The sequence below is a fragment of the Castor canadensis genome, chromosome 12 (assembly GCF_047511655.1).
Source record: "Castor canadensis chromosome 12, mCasCan1.hap1v2, whole genome shotgun sequence".
Lineage (NCBI taxonomy): Eukaryota > Metazoa > Chordata > Mammalia > Rodentia > Castoridae > Castor > Castor canadensis.
The window spans coordinates 70,330,927-70,347,680 of NC_133397.1; the positions used below are offsets into that span (position 1 = coordinate 70,330,927).

General features: G+C 38.4%; 1 protein-coding gene across 5 annotated transcripts in view; it reads left to right on the plus strand.

Annotated features, from left to right (window-relative positions):
- Ctnna2 (catenin alpha 2) overlaps nt 1-16,754 on the plus strand; it is a 1,077,131-nt gene that overhangs the window by 707,981 nt on the left and 352,396 nt on the right. The window lies entirely within an intron of this gene.

Here is a 16,754-nt window from a genome sequence, read left to right on the forward strand (position 1 = left end):
TCCTTTTGGGGATATGCTTTTCCCCCTTTTAAAGCTGTCTACGTAGAAATCTGTATATAAATCAACATTTGTTCCTTTGCTTTACAAAAGCAACTTAAGAGAAGACACAGGAAGATAATGATTTGGGGCTTGGCTATTATTTTTTTTTCCCTATCTCCTTGCGCGCACTTGAGTTCTGCAATGAGCCAGCCCTTTGGGGGGATGGATGAGGGAAGGCTTTCCAAGCCCACTCTAATGGCAAAGCAATCCCAGTACCAGTGATGTCTGTGTTGCAGGGTGACTTGGCTGAGATTCCGCTGAGGCTCTTCCACTCTAGTAAATATCTATGGGGTCCGTGATAGATGAACAAAGATTCTGCTGTATGACATGGGGAGGGCTAACCATGACATGTGTTGTTTGTGCCCTGCAGACACCTCACCCCAGGAAAATGTACTAGAGAATGTGTAGGGAAGGGGTAGTTTAAACCATAATGAAGCCCTCTCTTCTTCATCCACTCAACCCTAATTCAGCTTTGAGACTGTACTAAATAGTGCTACTTTTCTGATGAGTGTGAAGAGAAGTCTTTGCCTGATTATTTCCACTCACAATCATTTATAGATAGGAATCTCACAATGAACAAATTCTCCCTCTGGTTCCAACTGGTCCAGAATGGGTGTACATTACTGTAGTCAAGGCCCTGTTGGTCATCTGTTTAAAAAAAATTTTTTTTTAATCCTCAAATAGGGCTGAGTAAGTGAGTGTGAGTAAGATTACCTTCTTGAAAAAGATATCCAAAAAGGTGGTAGGAAAAATCAAATGTGAACATGTGTCTCCTGTCTTTGAATTCCTATCATTTTCACCTCTAAGAAATTCAAAATAAGTGATCATTATCTGTGGTGGGACTCACTTTGATAGGAAGGAGATTGCCAGAGCTCCCAGGTTGAACATATTGGTCAAGTAACTGGAGTAGTCCTTAACATCCAAGCTGGAGAAACCAACCAATGGAATGAGTCACTAAAAACTGGTGGTACTTTTCAGGAAAAGTCATATGAACAGCGCATGAATCATTCTGTTTTGTATTCATCTGAGCTCTGCCCTGGTCATTCATCTTTGAGATGCATCATTTAATTGAAAAGAACACAAATCTGAATGTCCTAGACATCACATGCTGTCTTAGGAGCTAGGAGAGACATTAGAAAATCAACCCCCTTCATTTTGCACATGACGAAACTGAAGCCCAGAGACATCAGGGGATTATCCAAGGTCATACAGCTTATTAGTTTCTCAAATGGTTTTATGTCCCTCCTCAAAGGGTTGTTCTTCCTTTGTCATTCTTGATAGTTGCCTCTCCTTGTTCCTACCTAGCTCTGGACTGGGATCCTCTTCTCTTATTTAACTGTGTATTAGGCACTTGGGGGTTTTGTCTTGGCACTTATAAGGTGCTGCAGAACACTTTAACAGCAGACAATTTCACCATCAAGTGGTTTCACCTCTTGCCAAAACAATCCTGACAGCAGGCTGGCTGATTGAGCTATAAACTCTAAAGTGGTAGAGAAGGGGGGTTGGGCAGGCACAGGCAGGGATAAACAGTGGCCAGCCATTCAGCAAGAACTGAGAGTACAAGCCACCCAATCCCCATGGCTGCTAGGAAGAAAATCCTACTAATACATGCAGCTTGGCAAAGTGGTGACAGAGGCTGCCAAATGGGCAAGAAGAGGTTCCACTTTGGATGTCACTTGATTTGTAGAGCCTGTATAGAGAGGCAGAAAAGAACTGAGTGTTGGCAAGAAAGAAAGAATAAAATTAAATTCACTGCATTTATATGTGAGTTTTCTTCTAAGTATGCTACTCAAAACTTAGAAGATGCTTCTAGTTTGTAATTAAGATATACGTGTGTATATATTCATATATATTGCTTTCCAATCATTATTCTGCAAATCATTTCATGTGTATGGTATCTTTAAACCTTTCTCACCTCTAATGTGGCAAGCTGCATCTTCTCTACAGTTTTAAACCCCTTGGCAGAACTGTATACATTAACAGATTGAAATGAGCTTTATTGAAATTTAGCTATTCTAAGTCATCTAAGTTGCAGAATCCCAATTTATTATGTATTTAAAGCATACCAGCACTGATTAAATCAATGCAAATTAGGTTAAATAAGAACAACATGAATCAAGTGTTTCAGCAAAGTTGAGTAGAGAAACGACAACTTTTGAGTCACCACAGCAAGTTAATATGGCTGTTTTTTCATGAGTTTTAATTTCATGCTTCTAAGTGTCCAACATACTAAAAAAGGAAAAGAAAGAGAAGAGCTTACCTAAGGTTCTTTCTCTTTCCTCCTGTTCTCACATATATGCCTTTATCTGTCTTGTGAGAGCATCTGATTCATGAGGTTATAATGTAGCTAATGTATGTACTTCATCAGTCTGTCCTTCTGGATAAACCAGAACTTTGTATTGGCAAATGTCTTTTCCTTCCATCTTGGATGGCTGATGAGAGATACTTTACATGCTTTGAAAACACCTTTGACATTTTCCATGTTTGTATGGGGCTAGAGCTTGAGTCCATCTGGTTAAAATGCTGTAACTATCATTCTAGAAGTCGGGCATCAAGAATATTACCTCAAACTGTCATGCCAACATGATGATTGGGAACTGAGGCCAGGCCCCCAATCTGGTGTCAGGAAGGATAAGAATCTTGAAAATGTGGATTCAGCAAATGAGAAGGAAGTCTAGAGTATGTGAGGTGTGAATCTGATTGCCAAAACACAATCTGGAACTAAGGAGGGTAGGAAAGAGAAGCTCATGGAGCCAGCTTGGTACAGTTGGAGAGACTGTAAATGTAGCTTGGAGGAAGAGAGAGAGATGATTAATTCCTTCTCTCTTCAACTTCATAAATTAACCTTTGCCTAATAAACCATCTTGCATTTTCCTAGTTCTCCATGTTGTGATATAAAGTGGGCATGGCGAAGTCAAATACAATTATATTTTGGTATGTCATTACTATTCCTATTTATCTATGTTTGATCTTAGCCAAAAGACTGAGAAATGATGCCTCCTATTCCATCTAAACTGAAGGCCACCTCTCGTTTGTTCATTTTAGTCAAAATAGTTTGTAAATGAAGACATATGAATGTAAAAAGTCTGAAGTGAATCTGTATTCTTGGAGACTAGCTTTCCTTTAGTAGTCTTTATCAGTGTCCAAGGAAAGAGAAATTCAAGTGGTGATTTTAATGTTCTGTCGTCACTAGCACCAACCTGGACCTTGATCTTTATGCTGTTGTCTTTAATTTTCAGTAGCAGTGAACCATGGCTTTTCTTTAAAAGGAAACACTTAGAGGAATTGTAGGAGGATGAGAGTCACAGTTTTAAAAGAACAGAATTAACCTCGTTGTTCCTTTGGGCACACACCATACTGCTGGCATTTTATAGAGCACCTTCACAAACACATGTTGGGACTAAGAGTGAGGGTCCTATGGCTTCCTCAGGAGATCTACTTAGGGGAAGCAAATTGAAAAGAGGAGGTCATTCTTCTGATAGTTCTCCTGAAAAATAAGAAAGTACCTGCCATGCTTAGTGAATGAAGTGAACAATAGTGGCAATGCAAAGAAATGCAAGTGTCTACTATCCTGCCCTGCGCCTCTCCCTCACAGGTCTTCTCGGTACTGGCTTTTGCTCTGACCATGACAGGTTAGAGTTATCTATTGTTTTATTCTCTGTCCATCTTTGCTTATCTTCATTCTAACTATCCTTCAAAGGTTAAATCTCTAGGATTCTCTAACTAAGCCACAGTCTTTTCCCCGGGTAAAATGATCCACAGTCTTCATTCTTTTTGACACTAGTAGCAGTTTATCTTTTTTATGAATGTGGCACTAATTTCTGAGTATTTTAGAACCGAAAGGCTCATTAATCAGCTTAGAGTCAAGGAATAACCAGTTGTGGTGGTACACTGATTCATGACTGTTTTCTCAACTACTTGGGAGACAGATCAGGAAAATAGAGATTCAGGGTCTGCTATGTCAAAAAAAAAAAAAAAAGTTAGTGAGACCCACCCAATAAGCTAGGTGGATGATGTGTGATTGTAACCCCAGCTACACAGGAAGCATAGGTAGGAGAATCACCTTCTGGTGATGGCAAAAATGTGAGACACTATCTGAAAAAGAACTAAAACAAAAAGGGTTAAGTGTGTGACTCACGTAGTAGAGTCCCTGCCTAGCAAGCTTTGATATATTTTTTACTTTTGTTTTTAGGTTTTTGAGACAGGGTCTCAGCCAGGCGCCAGTGGCTCATGCCTGTAATCCTAGCTATGCAGGAGGCAGAGATCAGGAGGATAGTGTTTCAAGACCAGAATGAGCAAATATTTTAAGCAACCCTATCTTGAAAATACTTTCAACACAGAAAAAGGGCTGGCAGACTGGCTCAAGTGGTAGAACACCCACCTACCAAGTGTGAAGCCCTGAGTTCAAACCCCAGTACCGAGAGACAGAGAGAGACAGAGAGAGAGAGAGAGAGAGAGAAAGAGAGAGGAAAGATTCACTGTGTTGCCCAGGTTGGCTTTGAACTAAAGTTCTTCTTGACTCAGCCTCCAAAATGCTGGGATTATAGCTGTGTATCACCACATCTGACTTGGTTTTTTGTTTGTTTGTTTGTTTTGTTTTCTGGAGGTACTGGGGTTTGAACTCAGAATTTTGAGCTTGCTAGAACTGTACTATACCACTTGAGCCATGCCCCAGTCCCTAGCCTCTTTTTTTAAAATCAATTTGGCTCTACTCACCTTATTTCTGTGTCAGTTAAATAAGGCCAAGTATTACTGTCTTAAAGGATACTTGAGGGGAATAAATGAGATCATGTAAATTAGAATCCTGTAACTCGAAAGTGCAGGCTGGGGCCAGCAACCTCAGAGATTGTCAGAAATGTAGAATTTCAGACTTCTCCCCAGACCCAGAGAATCAAATCTGCATTTAACCAATAGCCTTAAATAACTCATTAAATTTTGAGCATTGTATTGGAGAACTCAAAAATTCTAACCTGAATTAGAAACCCAGGCATCATTGATTTCCTAGTTTTGTAACTGAGGAATTGAAGGGGTAGAATTGTTAAGTGATTGCTCTCCCTTGGTTGTAGAATTTGGTCAAAAAACCAAACCTTCTCCATCATGTCTTCTTTCTCCTACTAGATTTAAAAACAGAAATATAAGCTCTGAGTGTATCACGGTCTCTAGTACTTACGGAGCTCTTCATAAAGTTTGGTTTTATAAACAGTACAGCAGAAAGTGTATAAGAGCCCTCATAGATTCTACCTTTGGTCATCTTCCAGCTGGCTTCTTTCTCTATTGTCTTTAAGAAGCAATGGTGTTCTGACATCTGGCATAGAATTTGATTTCATGCTCCCAAAGCAGACAGAGTAGCATGGTGATTGATCTGATGGACAGTCCAACATGTTGTCCTTTCACACTAACAATTATGAAAGGGTCAGGACATCAGAGACAAGTGAGAGGAAGTGGTTGGGGGTACATCAGAGCAGTATTCCTAGAAAATCTACAACATTACCAAAGTTTACTTATGCTAGTCCTCAGTTTTCTTATCACTGCCAAACCGCTGCTATGGCATGTGTGTGTTTCTCATGGATACTTGTTATAGAAAAATGCAAAATGGAGAAAAATAAACTGAAGAATAAAATTGAAATGAAGATTAAGCCAACTAAACCCAACTCTTCAGAAATAAACTATGAAGTTTTAGGAATATTTTCTTTTAGAATTGTTTAGTAATTAAGTTGTTACCATTTTTTAGGCATTATAAAATATGCTGTGATGAATATCCTCATACATATATCTTTGCATATTTGAGCAACTATGTCCTTAAATTTTCATTCTAGAAATAGAATTGTTGTTCAAAAGGTGAGATCGTTTAACATACTTTTAATGGAGAGTACAAATAGTCCTTCTGAAAGGTTGTACATGCTTCCCCCTCAAAGGCTTTTTTTGTTCTTTTCTCTTTTTGAGAAACCCTAACACACCACACATTAAATCATCCTTTGGTCCCCTCTCCATGTGACTGAGCACTGACAGAGGTCTCTGCCTGTCTGTCCTTGGTGCCTTGGAACCCTTTTTCTTTCTGATACCTATTTTCTCACTTGATTCTACAGAGGCAATTCCCACTCCAGAAAGAGGATTGAGGTTCAGGGACTTCAGAGTTTCTTCTGGTTGTTCATGAGCATATAACTCATGCCTTTTATTAAGTAACAGGCCAAATTATTTTCACAAAGGTGTTAATGTCTGAAAATGGATTAACCCAGTGTTACTTGAAATGTTCTGTGGTAGTGAGAATATTCACATATTGTGAAATGTATAAGGCAGTGTTCTGTTCTTCAAGATTCATAATACACTATTTATCATAATCATAATGAACTTTATTTGTCATAGTTTTACCCATGTAATTGAGCTATGTATTAACACTAAACCAATGTGCCAGTGCAGTTTGGAAAACATTTATTTAATTATAGTCTGTAGATGCATTTGATTTTAAATTGGCCATCATTTTCATTACTGTAACAAATACTGAGATAAATAACTTCAGAGGAAAAATGTTTTCCTTGGGTCACAGTTTTGGAGATTTTAGTCCACGACTGATTATCCCCTTTATTTTAGGCCTCTGGAAGTGCAGCACATCATGGCAAGGAGTGTGTGGCATGGCAGTCATTAACCTCATATCAGGAACTGATAAAAGAGAGAGCTTGGGGTTCCACAGTCCACCTCAATAGCATACCTCCAATGCCCAGAAAACCTCCCACTAGGTCCCACCTCTTAAAGATTCCATCACCTCCCTATAACCATGGTGAGGAACAAGCCTTTAACAAATGAGCCTTTGGAGGACTCTCAAGATCCAAATCTCACAGAGACTCTTACTGAATTTATTTATTTTTGCAGTGCTGGAGTTTGAACTCAGGGCCTTGTGTAGGCTAAGCAGGTGCTCTATCACTTGAGCAGGAATTTAGTTTTTTAACTTGCCACCTAATCAGTGGCCCATAAGATCTGAATGAAATGTAAAAGCCTCAATATTATATTGATGTATAGGCATGAAATAATCCAAGAATGTCTAAACTTTTAAAGTTGAATTCACACAGATTAATGCCTCCTATATGTGGCCTCCTTTTGCAGATCTGACTTATACAGGAAACCCCTCACCATCCACAAGCAATGAATCTGCTGTAATAAATTAACCTGCCTGGTTGGATGCATTTACCTCTTCATTCAAACTGTCTCCCATTCTCAGGAACCACTTCCTAATCTCCCACAGGCATCATGAGAATGCCTTTTAATTATTTATCCTACATGTTTGTGGCTGTATATATTTGTTTTCGTTAGCTTGTTTTAGGTCAAATGAAGGTTCAGCTAATGAGATGCAGAGTTAGATAAAATGTGGTCCTTGCCTGCCATGTTCTCAGATTTGGAGTGAAGGTGGTGAGAAAAAAAAGCATTGTGATACAAACAAGGGTTGGGGGTTGGAGAAATTTTTCTAACCACTGGAACAAGGCAGAAGAGCTGGGGGTGGGGGAAGGAGTTGAGCACACAGGCAGATGAAGAAAGCTACTGTAGTCAGTAGGCAAAGTGCATTAAAGTACTATGGGGTCTTCTGAGCTTCATGGAGTGTGTAGAGGATTAGTGTGAAGGAGAGGAGGGTAAGGAGCATGAGACCAGAATATTAGTTTAGAGCCTGACAGGGAAGACTTTCAACTGGGAATGTGAGTTCCAAAATGCGGGTGCAAGGAAAATAATTCTGGTGATGGTCTTAAACACAAAGGGCAAGAAAAGGACACTGGACTCAAGGACAGCAGTTGGGAGGCTACTCCATCTGTTCAAGTGAGACATTTTGTGGGGCTGAATAGATTAACATTAGAGATGGACAGGCCAGGTGCAATCACAGTTCTGCAGTGGGATTGATGATTTTTAAATGGTACTTTTTAAAAGAGATAATTTAAGGTGATTTAAATAAGATGAGTTGCTTGGGGATAGAAAAGAGACAAGAAAGAGTAAGATATGAAAGCAAGATCTAACATTTACAACTAACAGTAAACAGCTGAAGATCTGGACAGGCAAATGAGGGATTCTCTGGAATGTGCTTGATGGTTATAGTAGTGGGTTGTACATGCAAATCCTGCACAATCAGAAGTCTTCACAATTTATTCAGGTATTGTGTTTATGGGAAGCAGCTGGACGACAGGGAGTCACAGAGCCTGCATAACCTATGAACCTCATGTTTTGACTAAATATACCCTAATTTAAAAATAAAAACATATTCTACTAGTAAGCAAAGGTTACTACAAGATCTTTTCAGTTTTTGGAATGCCACAAGCAAGTGCAAAGACTTTTTACAGTGATAATTCTCAACATTAAAGAATAGGAGTGGACAAGAGACAAAGACCACCTAAATAGGAGAGATAATTTAATAAAATTGAGAAACACTACCCTAGTCCACACCAAGTCCTTTAATATAGAGGCCTGGCCATAGACTGGATCAGTATGTATTTCAGGTGGCTGTGAAATACAAAAACCATGCTTGAGGTTGATAGGCTTGGAGAGAACACCAGATGGTCAGGGTCACCAACATTGGAAAGATGCTGACAGCAAGTAAACCTGCAAAGTTAATGTGTAGCCAAGGCGCTGTCTGTTGAATGGCTCTGTGTCAGTGCCTGGATGATATTGAGCATATCCTTCCCCAAGAGTGTTTGTCATTGTCATTGGTATCTCTTATCAGCATAAGATTATTCCTGTGTGGATAGACCTTGTATTACCTTCTCATATATAAAGCAAGGTGATGGCTAGAGATCATGTCCTTCAAAAGACAACTTTATGTTTATATTTTAGCAGAAGAATCTGAGCCATGTAATAGCTTAGTAAAAATAATTTTTGAGATTTCTGCCTCTATATCAAGGAGAAAAATTGTCTGCCAATTTTAAGCTGCATGACTTGGACAAGTGACTTAGCCTCTAAGCAGATGTTTTCAACATAGTAAAACAAAAAAAAATAAATTTAATTACAAAATTAAAAATGGTTGAAATGCTACTGAAGTAACCACTTACAGCAATTTCTATTATGTAAGAGTATGATTATACAATATTGAAGACAAGAAGGAAAAGGAATCCTAAGCACGAAGATCATCACTAATCCTACTTCAAACTTTAAACGCTGCATAAAAACACAACGAACAGCAAAAACATCATGATGTATAATCCTTAAAACAACAATAATTTTACTTAGTTCATATTTGTTTGTGTTGGCTGAAGGTGTCTTCTGTATGGAGCAGGTTAATTGAAGTCTATTGTGCTCACTCAAGGGCTTGCTGTCCACTGGAGAATGAGCTAAAGACTGGATGCTTTCATTCATGGGATGGCAGTTGGTGATCTATTGGCTGGGGTCTACCTGACTGACCATAGGCTTGGGCACCTCTGTTCTCTCGCACATGACATCTCATCCTCCAGCACCTGTGCTCAGATATAATCATGTAGTGACTGCAGGGTTTCAAGAACAGCGAGGGTGAAGAAGTCTCAGTGCACATATACATTTTTACCACCTGTCATCTAGCAAGCTGCTGTCTATTGACCATGGCAACTCATAGAGTCAACCTGACTCAAAGAGTGGAGAAATAGTCTCCATCTCTTGATGGGTGAGGAATTTATGGTAGTTTTTGTAGATTAAATACAGCTGTAGTGGCTAAGTGTTGCCACAACTGTAAACACTAAATGCTCTCAAGTGATTTTTTTTCACAAATCGTCCATAGTATCATCTATAAACATCAAGAACCAGATGCATAGACATTGCCTAAAGCTCATCAGAAACGCAGAATCTCAGGCCCACTCAAGACATACAGAATGAGAATCTACATTTTTACAAGATCCCCAGGTGATTCATAAACCCTCTAAGGTTTTAGAAGCACTGTAGCTTTTTGCTATTCTTCATAATTCCTTTCCTGGGTTTGCTATATTCTGTTGAGTGATAGATCTTTGATTTTTAAAGGTGCCAAACTGTTTCCTTCTGCACAATTGAAACAGAACAAACACAGGTTTAAACAGTAAAACAGGTTGCTTCACAGCATGAATAGCTGGAGAGGGAGAGGAGATAACATTTTTCTGCTCAATTGTCCTTTGCCTATAAAAATAGAAATTTTAAATTAAAATAACAGTACATAAATATTTTTAAAATATTGTATTCAGCTAAGAAGCACCATGTGGATGTTAGAGCAATTTAAAGAAGTCAAACCAGGAGGCACATACTTAAACTGATCTTTACATTCCTGATCCATTACTTAACTGGACCTTGGTTTTCTGAAGGTCCAAAGATTGACTTCTAATCTTTAATCCACAATCTCAATATCTCTAGAACATGTACAAGTCTTTAGGACTTTGTAAAAGTATTAAGACCAACAGAAACCAGGTGCCCATGGCTCATTCCTGTAATCCTTGGTACTTGGGAGGCTGAAATTGGGAGGATTATGGCTGGAGACCAACCAGGGCAAATAGTTCTCGAGGCTTCCAGCTGCAAAATAACCAGAGCAAAATAGAGTGGAGGTGTGGCTCAGGTGGTAGAGTGCCTGCTTTGTAAGTACAAAGCATTGGGTTCAAACCCCAGTCCCACCAAGGTGAAGAAAGAAGAAAAAGAAAGAAGAGGCTCATCTTTTTACAACGCAAGTTTAGTCACTCAGTTGGGTGCACACTAGTGACATCCAAAATACTTTTTAACTATACATATACTGTATACACTTTCACTCCTGCTCTTGCTAATCAACCAGCCAGCCATTTTTGATTAACAAATATCTATGGAGCACTTAATATATGCATGCCTATTCTAAATCTAGGGATACAAGACTAGTGAACAAGACTAAGTAACTTTGAAAGCCAGTAAGATAATTTAGGTACACTGGCAAAACTAGGTGAAATTAAAATAGAACCATGTGGAAGAAACTAAGGGAAGGGACATGTTTTATGTAAAGTTAGTCACAGATTCCCTAAGAAAGTGTCATTTGAGTTGAAACCTGACCGATGAGTAAGAGGCAGCCCTTTAAAGCTCTGTGAGATATTTGGTCCTAGCAGAGGGAGCAGCATGCGCCAAGGCCCCGAGGCCCAAATAGGCTATGTTCAAGAAACTGTGAAGTGGCTAGATGTTGGAGTGAGTGAGATGAGAAGGAGGATTTTGAACAGAAGATATGCTTCCTTAAAGAATCAATGTACCTTTCTATAAATCTAGCAAACTCATTACTGCTACCAAAGTACTTTATAGAATGATTATTCTATCTCAGTCACTAAATTAAAGCACTTTGGTAAATTAATTCCACTTATTCCTACTGTTTCCCCACTATACACAAGGAAATCAAGACACAGAAAAATGAGATCACTTGCCTTTACACAGCTAGCACTGATGATATAATAAAACTTTTCTACATTACCTAGATCATTTTATGGGGCAACTTGGAAAGGTGGATACCAATCAGCCTTTTGACTTTGTAGAAGCCAAGCTTGACTTTCTTTTCTGTGAGGTTCATCCACAGTATACTGAACAACAGAGACGATGGGGCAATTCAGACTTTCCTCCTGAATTCCCACTTCTCTCAGCCCCCTTCTACCATCTGTTGGTGTTTGTGTAGAAAAAGAACAGAACAGAATAGAACGACCACACACATTCAGAAATCTCATTTTGTATGTGGGAGTCTGGATTCATTAACAAGTACCTCAAACTCTCCCTGTACTCACAACACAATCTAAACATAACCCAGTGAAGTTATGGGGATAGGTGACGATCAGCTTTATGATGCTGAATTTCACTGTCCAAATACATCACCTGTTACTTCCTAGTTAACGTCTTCTGCTTCAAGCAGGTTGTAAATAATGTTTATTTCAATCTCCTATGGACTCTTCATTGCCTCTCTGATTTTAAGTCCCATAAAATTCCACCTCCTTCATAATATCTTCCATTCTATCTTCAGACCCTTCACCCATCCACCCACAAATCCATATGTCCATAGATACATCTGGCCATTCAGCAATCATGGAGGGGGTACTTACTCTGTTTTGTTAAACTGTACTAAATACTAAGGGACATGAAATATCCGAAGCATTCACTTACTCGAAGGGTTATTACAATTCCAAAAGGCTATATGAAGCTCTCCCTCCTTTGAACTATTAATCATCTAAAATTTAAGTCATCTGTTAAATACTGTTTTAAATTGCTCTCTACCACTCACCACCCCCTTCCAATTATTTCATGTTTCCTATGCAGAAATTTCTAAAAAGCAAACTCACTTAAGTCACATTTCTGGTGAATATGGAGTTGGAATGTCTCTGTTTAAGTTTTGGTTGAACTAACGACTTGTGATTTCCTAGGTAATTCCCTTTCTATCTAAAGGGTTGGAGGATATTTAAGAACACTTTCATCTCTGATATTCATGAATTTGTGGATTCTTAAGTACCTAACAAGAGTTAGGAAATAAAGTGGATGCTCAATACAAAGGTGTTGATGACTTGTTTTCACAGTGTCTTTGTAACCTATTTATGTAGTAGGAGATTTTCTAATTATAATGTAATCTAGCACGGGCTTATAGCCTGGACCAGGTGAACTTCAGAACAAGCTGTAGAAAAATCAAACTGGACCTTTCTTGTGAAGCTAGGCTTTTAAATGAGTTTTTGTAGTAGACAAAGATTCTTTCCTAGCCCACTGAGCAATGCAGACAAGGAGCTATAACCTCACATTAAGCCAACTCTCTTTTTGTGCCTCTCATGGACTGTTGCACTTGATACTAGACATTCAACATGGGCAATATCAGAATGGTCCAACGAGAGGTTTTGTGTATGTTTAAACAATTCATAACTGATGACTGAAGAAGGTAGCATGTTAGGGTTTCATTTCTATGCTTTAAGAATTGCTTTTAATGGGAAAATCTCATCCTTTACCAAATCCCATCACAGACAGGAGCCTGGCCTGGTTGGTCATCTTGTATTCCTTTGCATGGGTTAACTATGGTCAGTAAATGATTACCTTATTTAGGTAAGTACTCATTTTAGAAACAATTATCTAAATAATTTCAATTCACCTGTACTTAGTCTCAGTATAATTGATGCCTGAAGGATAGCTACCAAATTGAATGGTTAGTGAGAATCACACACTTGTTTTCAATATAATTGCCTAACAATGGCTGATGGATACCAACCAGTTTTTGAATTGTTGTTGTGGTCATTAGCTTTGTTTCAAACAAGTAAACAATTGTTTGACAAAATAGGTCTGGTATATTACCAAACTGGTCACATGTATTCAGACTCAACCATGGTTTGTTTCCTTACATAATATGGTAAAGAGTACATCTCTCCTATAGTTATTGTGAGCATTGCAAAGGCTTTAGAATTCTTTGTGAGATCCAAGTATACATTCAGAATATTATTAAACCAATGTGGAGACAAAAAGAACTGTTTGATGGTTTTGCTCTTTCAAAATCAAAAATGGGTGAAAAGAAAAAGCAATTCCATGTGACTTTGATATATGGATGGAGTGAGACTGTATCTGGGTCTTCAATTCCAGAACTTCACTTTCCACTCTGATTCTGTGCCACATAGTACAGCATCCTAACTACCATAAGAATTACTGATTTATAAGGTAAACTATATGACATTTACTACACACCAAACTGTAGCAGTGTCAAGAAGGTTAAAATGGGACATATTCAAAAGTCCTCCAGAAATGTTTGATATTCTATGCAAAGATGTTAACAAGCCATGACTTAGACCCTTCTGTAGTAGTGGGTATCTTGTCCTGTGGCTTGCTGGTAGGAAATGAAGCAAGGTTTTTCATTCAGCTATTAAGGACAGATAAGAGAAGAATTGCATGTTATAAAGTAATAATCAGAATGTCAGAGAATAATCCTGCTCTGATTCTGACATTCAGCATTTCCTTTAATCTTGGGCATTATTTTTCATTCATTCAATTTTTAAGCAACACAATGTTTTGTTTTCAATCAGTACCTAAGTTTCTCTATTTATAAAATGGGATTAATAGTTCTTGCCCAATAGCACAATTTTCAAAAAAGTAAACATAAGATGATATATTCATAGTTGATTTTATAGTTGCATTCTATGGTGGTGAAATATTTTATTTTTTTTTTGTCATTTTTGTAAAGATTGCCCCTAAAATAGTAGACATACATTTAGCATTGAGATTTCCCCCTCTCTGGCCAAATAACCACAATTCTCAGCAAAGTGGGCTTCTAGATGATAAGAAAGTCAGAATTCTCCCCACTTTGTTTCTCTTTTGATCCAGCAGCCCTTGAATCTTATTCTAAACTGAACCATGGTTTCCTTTCTCTGAAATGTGAGATAACTGCTTGCTTCACAGAGTGGTTGAGTGAGGAACAGACAGAACATTTGAAATAAACTATGATGATGCAGAGAAAGAGCTCTCCGTTTTATTTCCTATTCGATAGATGTCAAGTGTGGCATAAAGAGCCTTGACCTTAATATCTTGCCACTTTTGCATCACCATTTTTGAGTGTTTTAAAGTAAAGTACATCTCATAATGTTTTATTCCTAAATATCTAGTGCATATCTCTTTTAAAAACTTTTAATATTATTTTATTATTTACTTATTTATTGGCAGTACTGGAGTTTGAACTCTGGACCTCACAATTGCTAGGCAGGCACTCTACCATTTGAGCCACTTCACCAGCCGTAATACTTTTTTAAAAATCCTAATCACAATACTATTTATCACATCTTGGGGAATTAATGATATTTCCTCCATATTCCATATTTGGACGTCTTAGATAATCCCTCAAATTTTTGGTCTTTTTTTTTTTTTAAATAGATTTGTTTGTGAGTGGTTCCAAACCATATCTCAACATTCATTTCATTAGGTAGGTGATGTTTTTGAAGGGGGCAGAGGGGAATCTGCCTTAAGCAAATGACTCCATCATAATACACTAGCATTAGTATTCATTCACTCTTTCACTCATTCAGATATTTATTGAGGATGTTTATAGTGTGCTGAATGGAACAGATATATAGGTATAAAGATAAAATTGATATGATAGATTCTCTGACATGCCCACCTATAAAAATGACTAAAAGAAAAAATATAAGAAATGTTTATAATGGACATAATGTGGTAAAACCAAGTAAATACTTAAAGTGTATAAAATATGAAGGCCTCCTCCTGGCGGGGCAAAATAAAAAAAAGGAAGCTCAAGAGAGTTTGGAGGTTTGATTGGGAGAGCTTGAGAATTTCAAATTAGAGGGACATAGCACTAGGAAAAAGATATTCATATAGGTTTCCAGGCATGACTGATAGTCTGGAAGTCCTGGACTAAGTAAGCCTGATTGATAGGAACAAAAATTTTCCCAAGGTGGTATTTATTGAGCAAAGTACACAGGTGAAAAGTACACATAGAGATGGTATGGCAGAAGTGTGTTAGAACCAGTATGTTTTCTTGACTATGTTATTTCTTGATTAAACAGCAAATTAAAAGACTTTGTGATGTATTATGTATTCATACAATGTTTGCAAATGAACTACAACTAGGGATAATTGAAATTAATCATTTTTTTCCCTAAGCCTATGTTGATGAGTTTTTTAAAAATCTGTGTTTCCAGGGTTGGGGAAGTAGCTCAGTGGTACAGTACTTTCCTAACACGTGCAAGGCCCTAGTTCTGATCCCCAGTACCACAAAAATAAAAATCTGTGTTTTCTAATATATCAGAATATATACATCCTAAGTACAATTAACTGTGGCAAGACTTGATTTTTGTATGTGCATGCACTTGTGGGCTCTGATGAATGTTAAAATGCTGTATCACTGATGGTGGAAAATATTAATGTAAGTTTAGTCTTTACTGCGATATATTTAATCAATAACTTATTTCTGCTAGCATGTTTTACAAGGCTAGCTCTGGCATGGAAGGTAATCTATACTCTTAGAAAAGATATAGCCCTTCTGAAGGTGCTCTGTATTTTATTTTATTTTTTTAAGTGCATGGACTTCAGAGGAGAGTGGCTATTCTTCTTGTTAAGGAAGCAACAACGTAACTGAACATGATTTTAAATGTGAATTCATTTTTTAAAATGAGGTTTGAGACATTCCTGGCATAGGTAGAATTTCAGAGAACCAGTTTATCATCTACAGAGCAAATTACCATCTGATAAACATGCGTAATTCTCTTTTTTCCAGTCTACTGCTAGGTTTTTATTAGTTGGAGTCACCAATTCAAACAGTATAGGTCACTGCCAATAATCTGCCCAGTAATTAAGTACTATAGTGGCTTTCCTAAGCCCCTCATTTTTTGTGTTCTGAAAACAGATCCATGAATGGGTATATGCGTGTGTTCTGGAACCTGAGAGATGGCGTGTTCCTCAGCTCACACTCTGGTGCCACTTCCTGGAAAACTAGTGAACCTATTTGCCATCGTCATAGTAACACACAATTCGGGCCCACATAGCTTTAATCCCCAGAGGCAATTATTCCCTTGCCTGGGCGGCTGCACACCCCACGAGGCAGGCTGCCACCCCCGGGCTCCCGCAGCTCCAGGACGGTGCGAGGCGGCGGGGGCCGTGGAGCCCACGCGCCAGGCTGACCCAAGCGCAGACTCGCTGCCGCAGCCGCCGCCTGCGTTACCATGACGACAAGAAATGCGCGTCGGGGAGATGGGTGCCAGGGTTGCCTTGTGGAGTCACTTTTACAAGTTCCTCATCATGTGAGAGAGATTTTCTTATTACTCGTTGCCAATCAGGAGCCAAACTCCAAA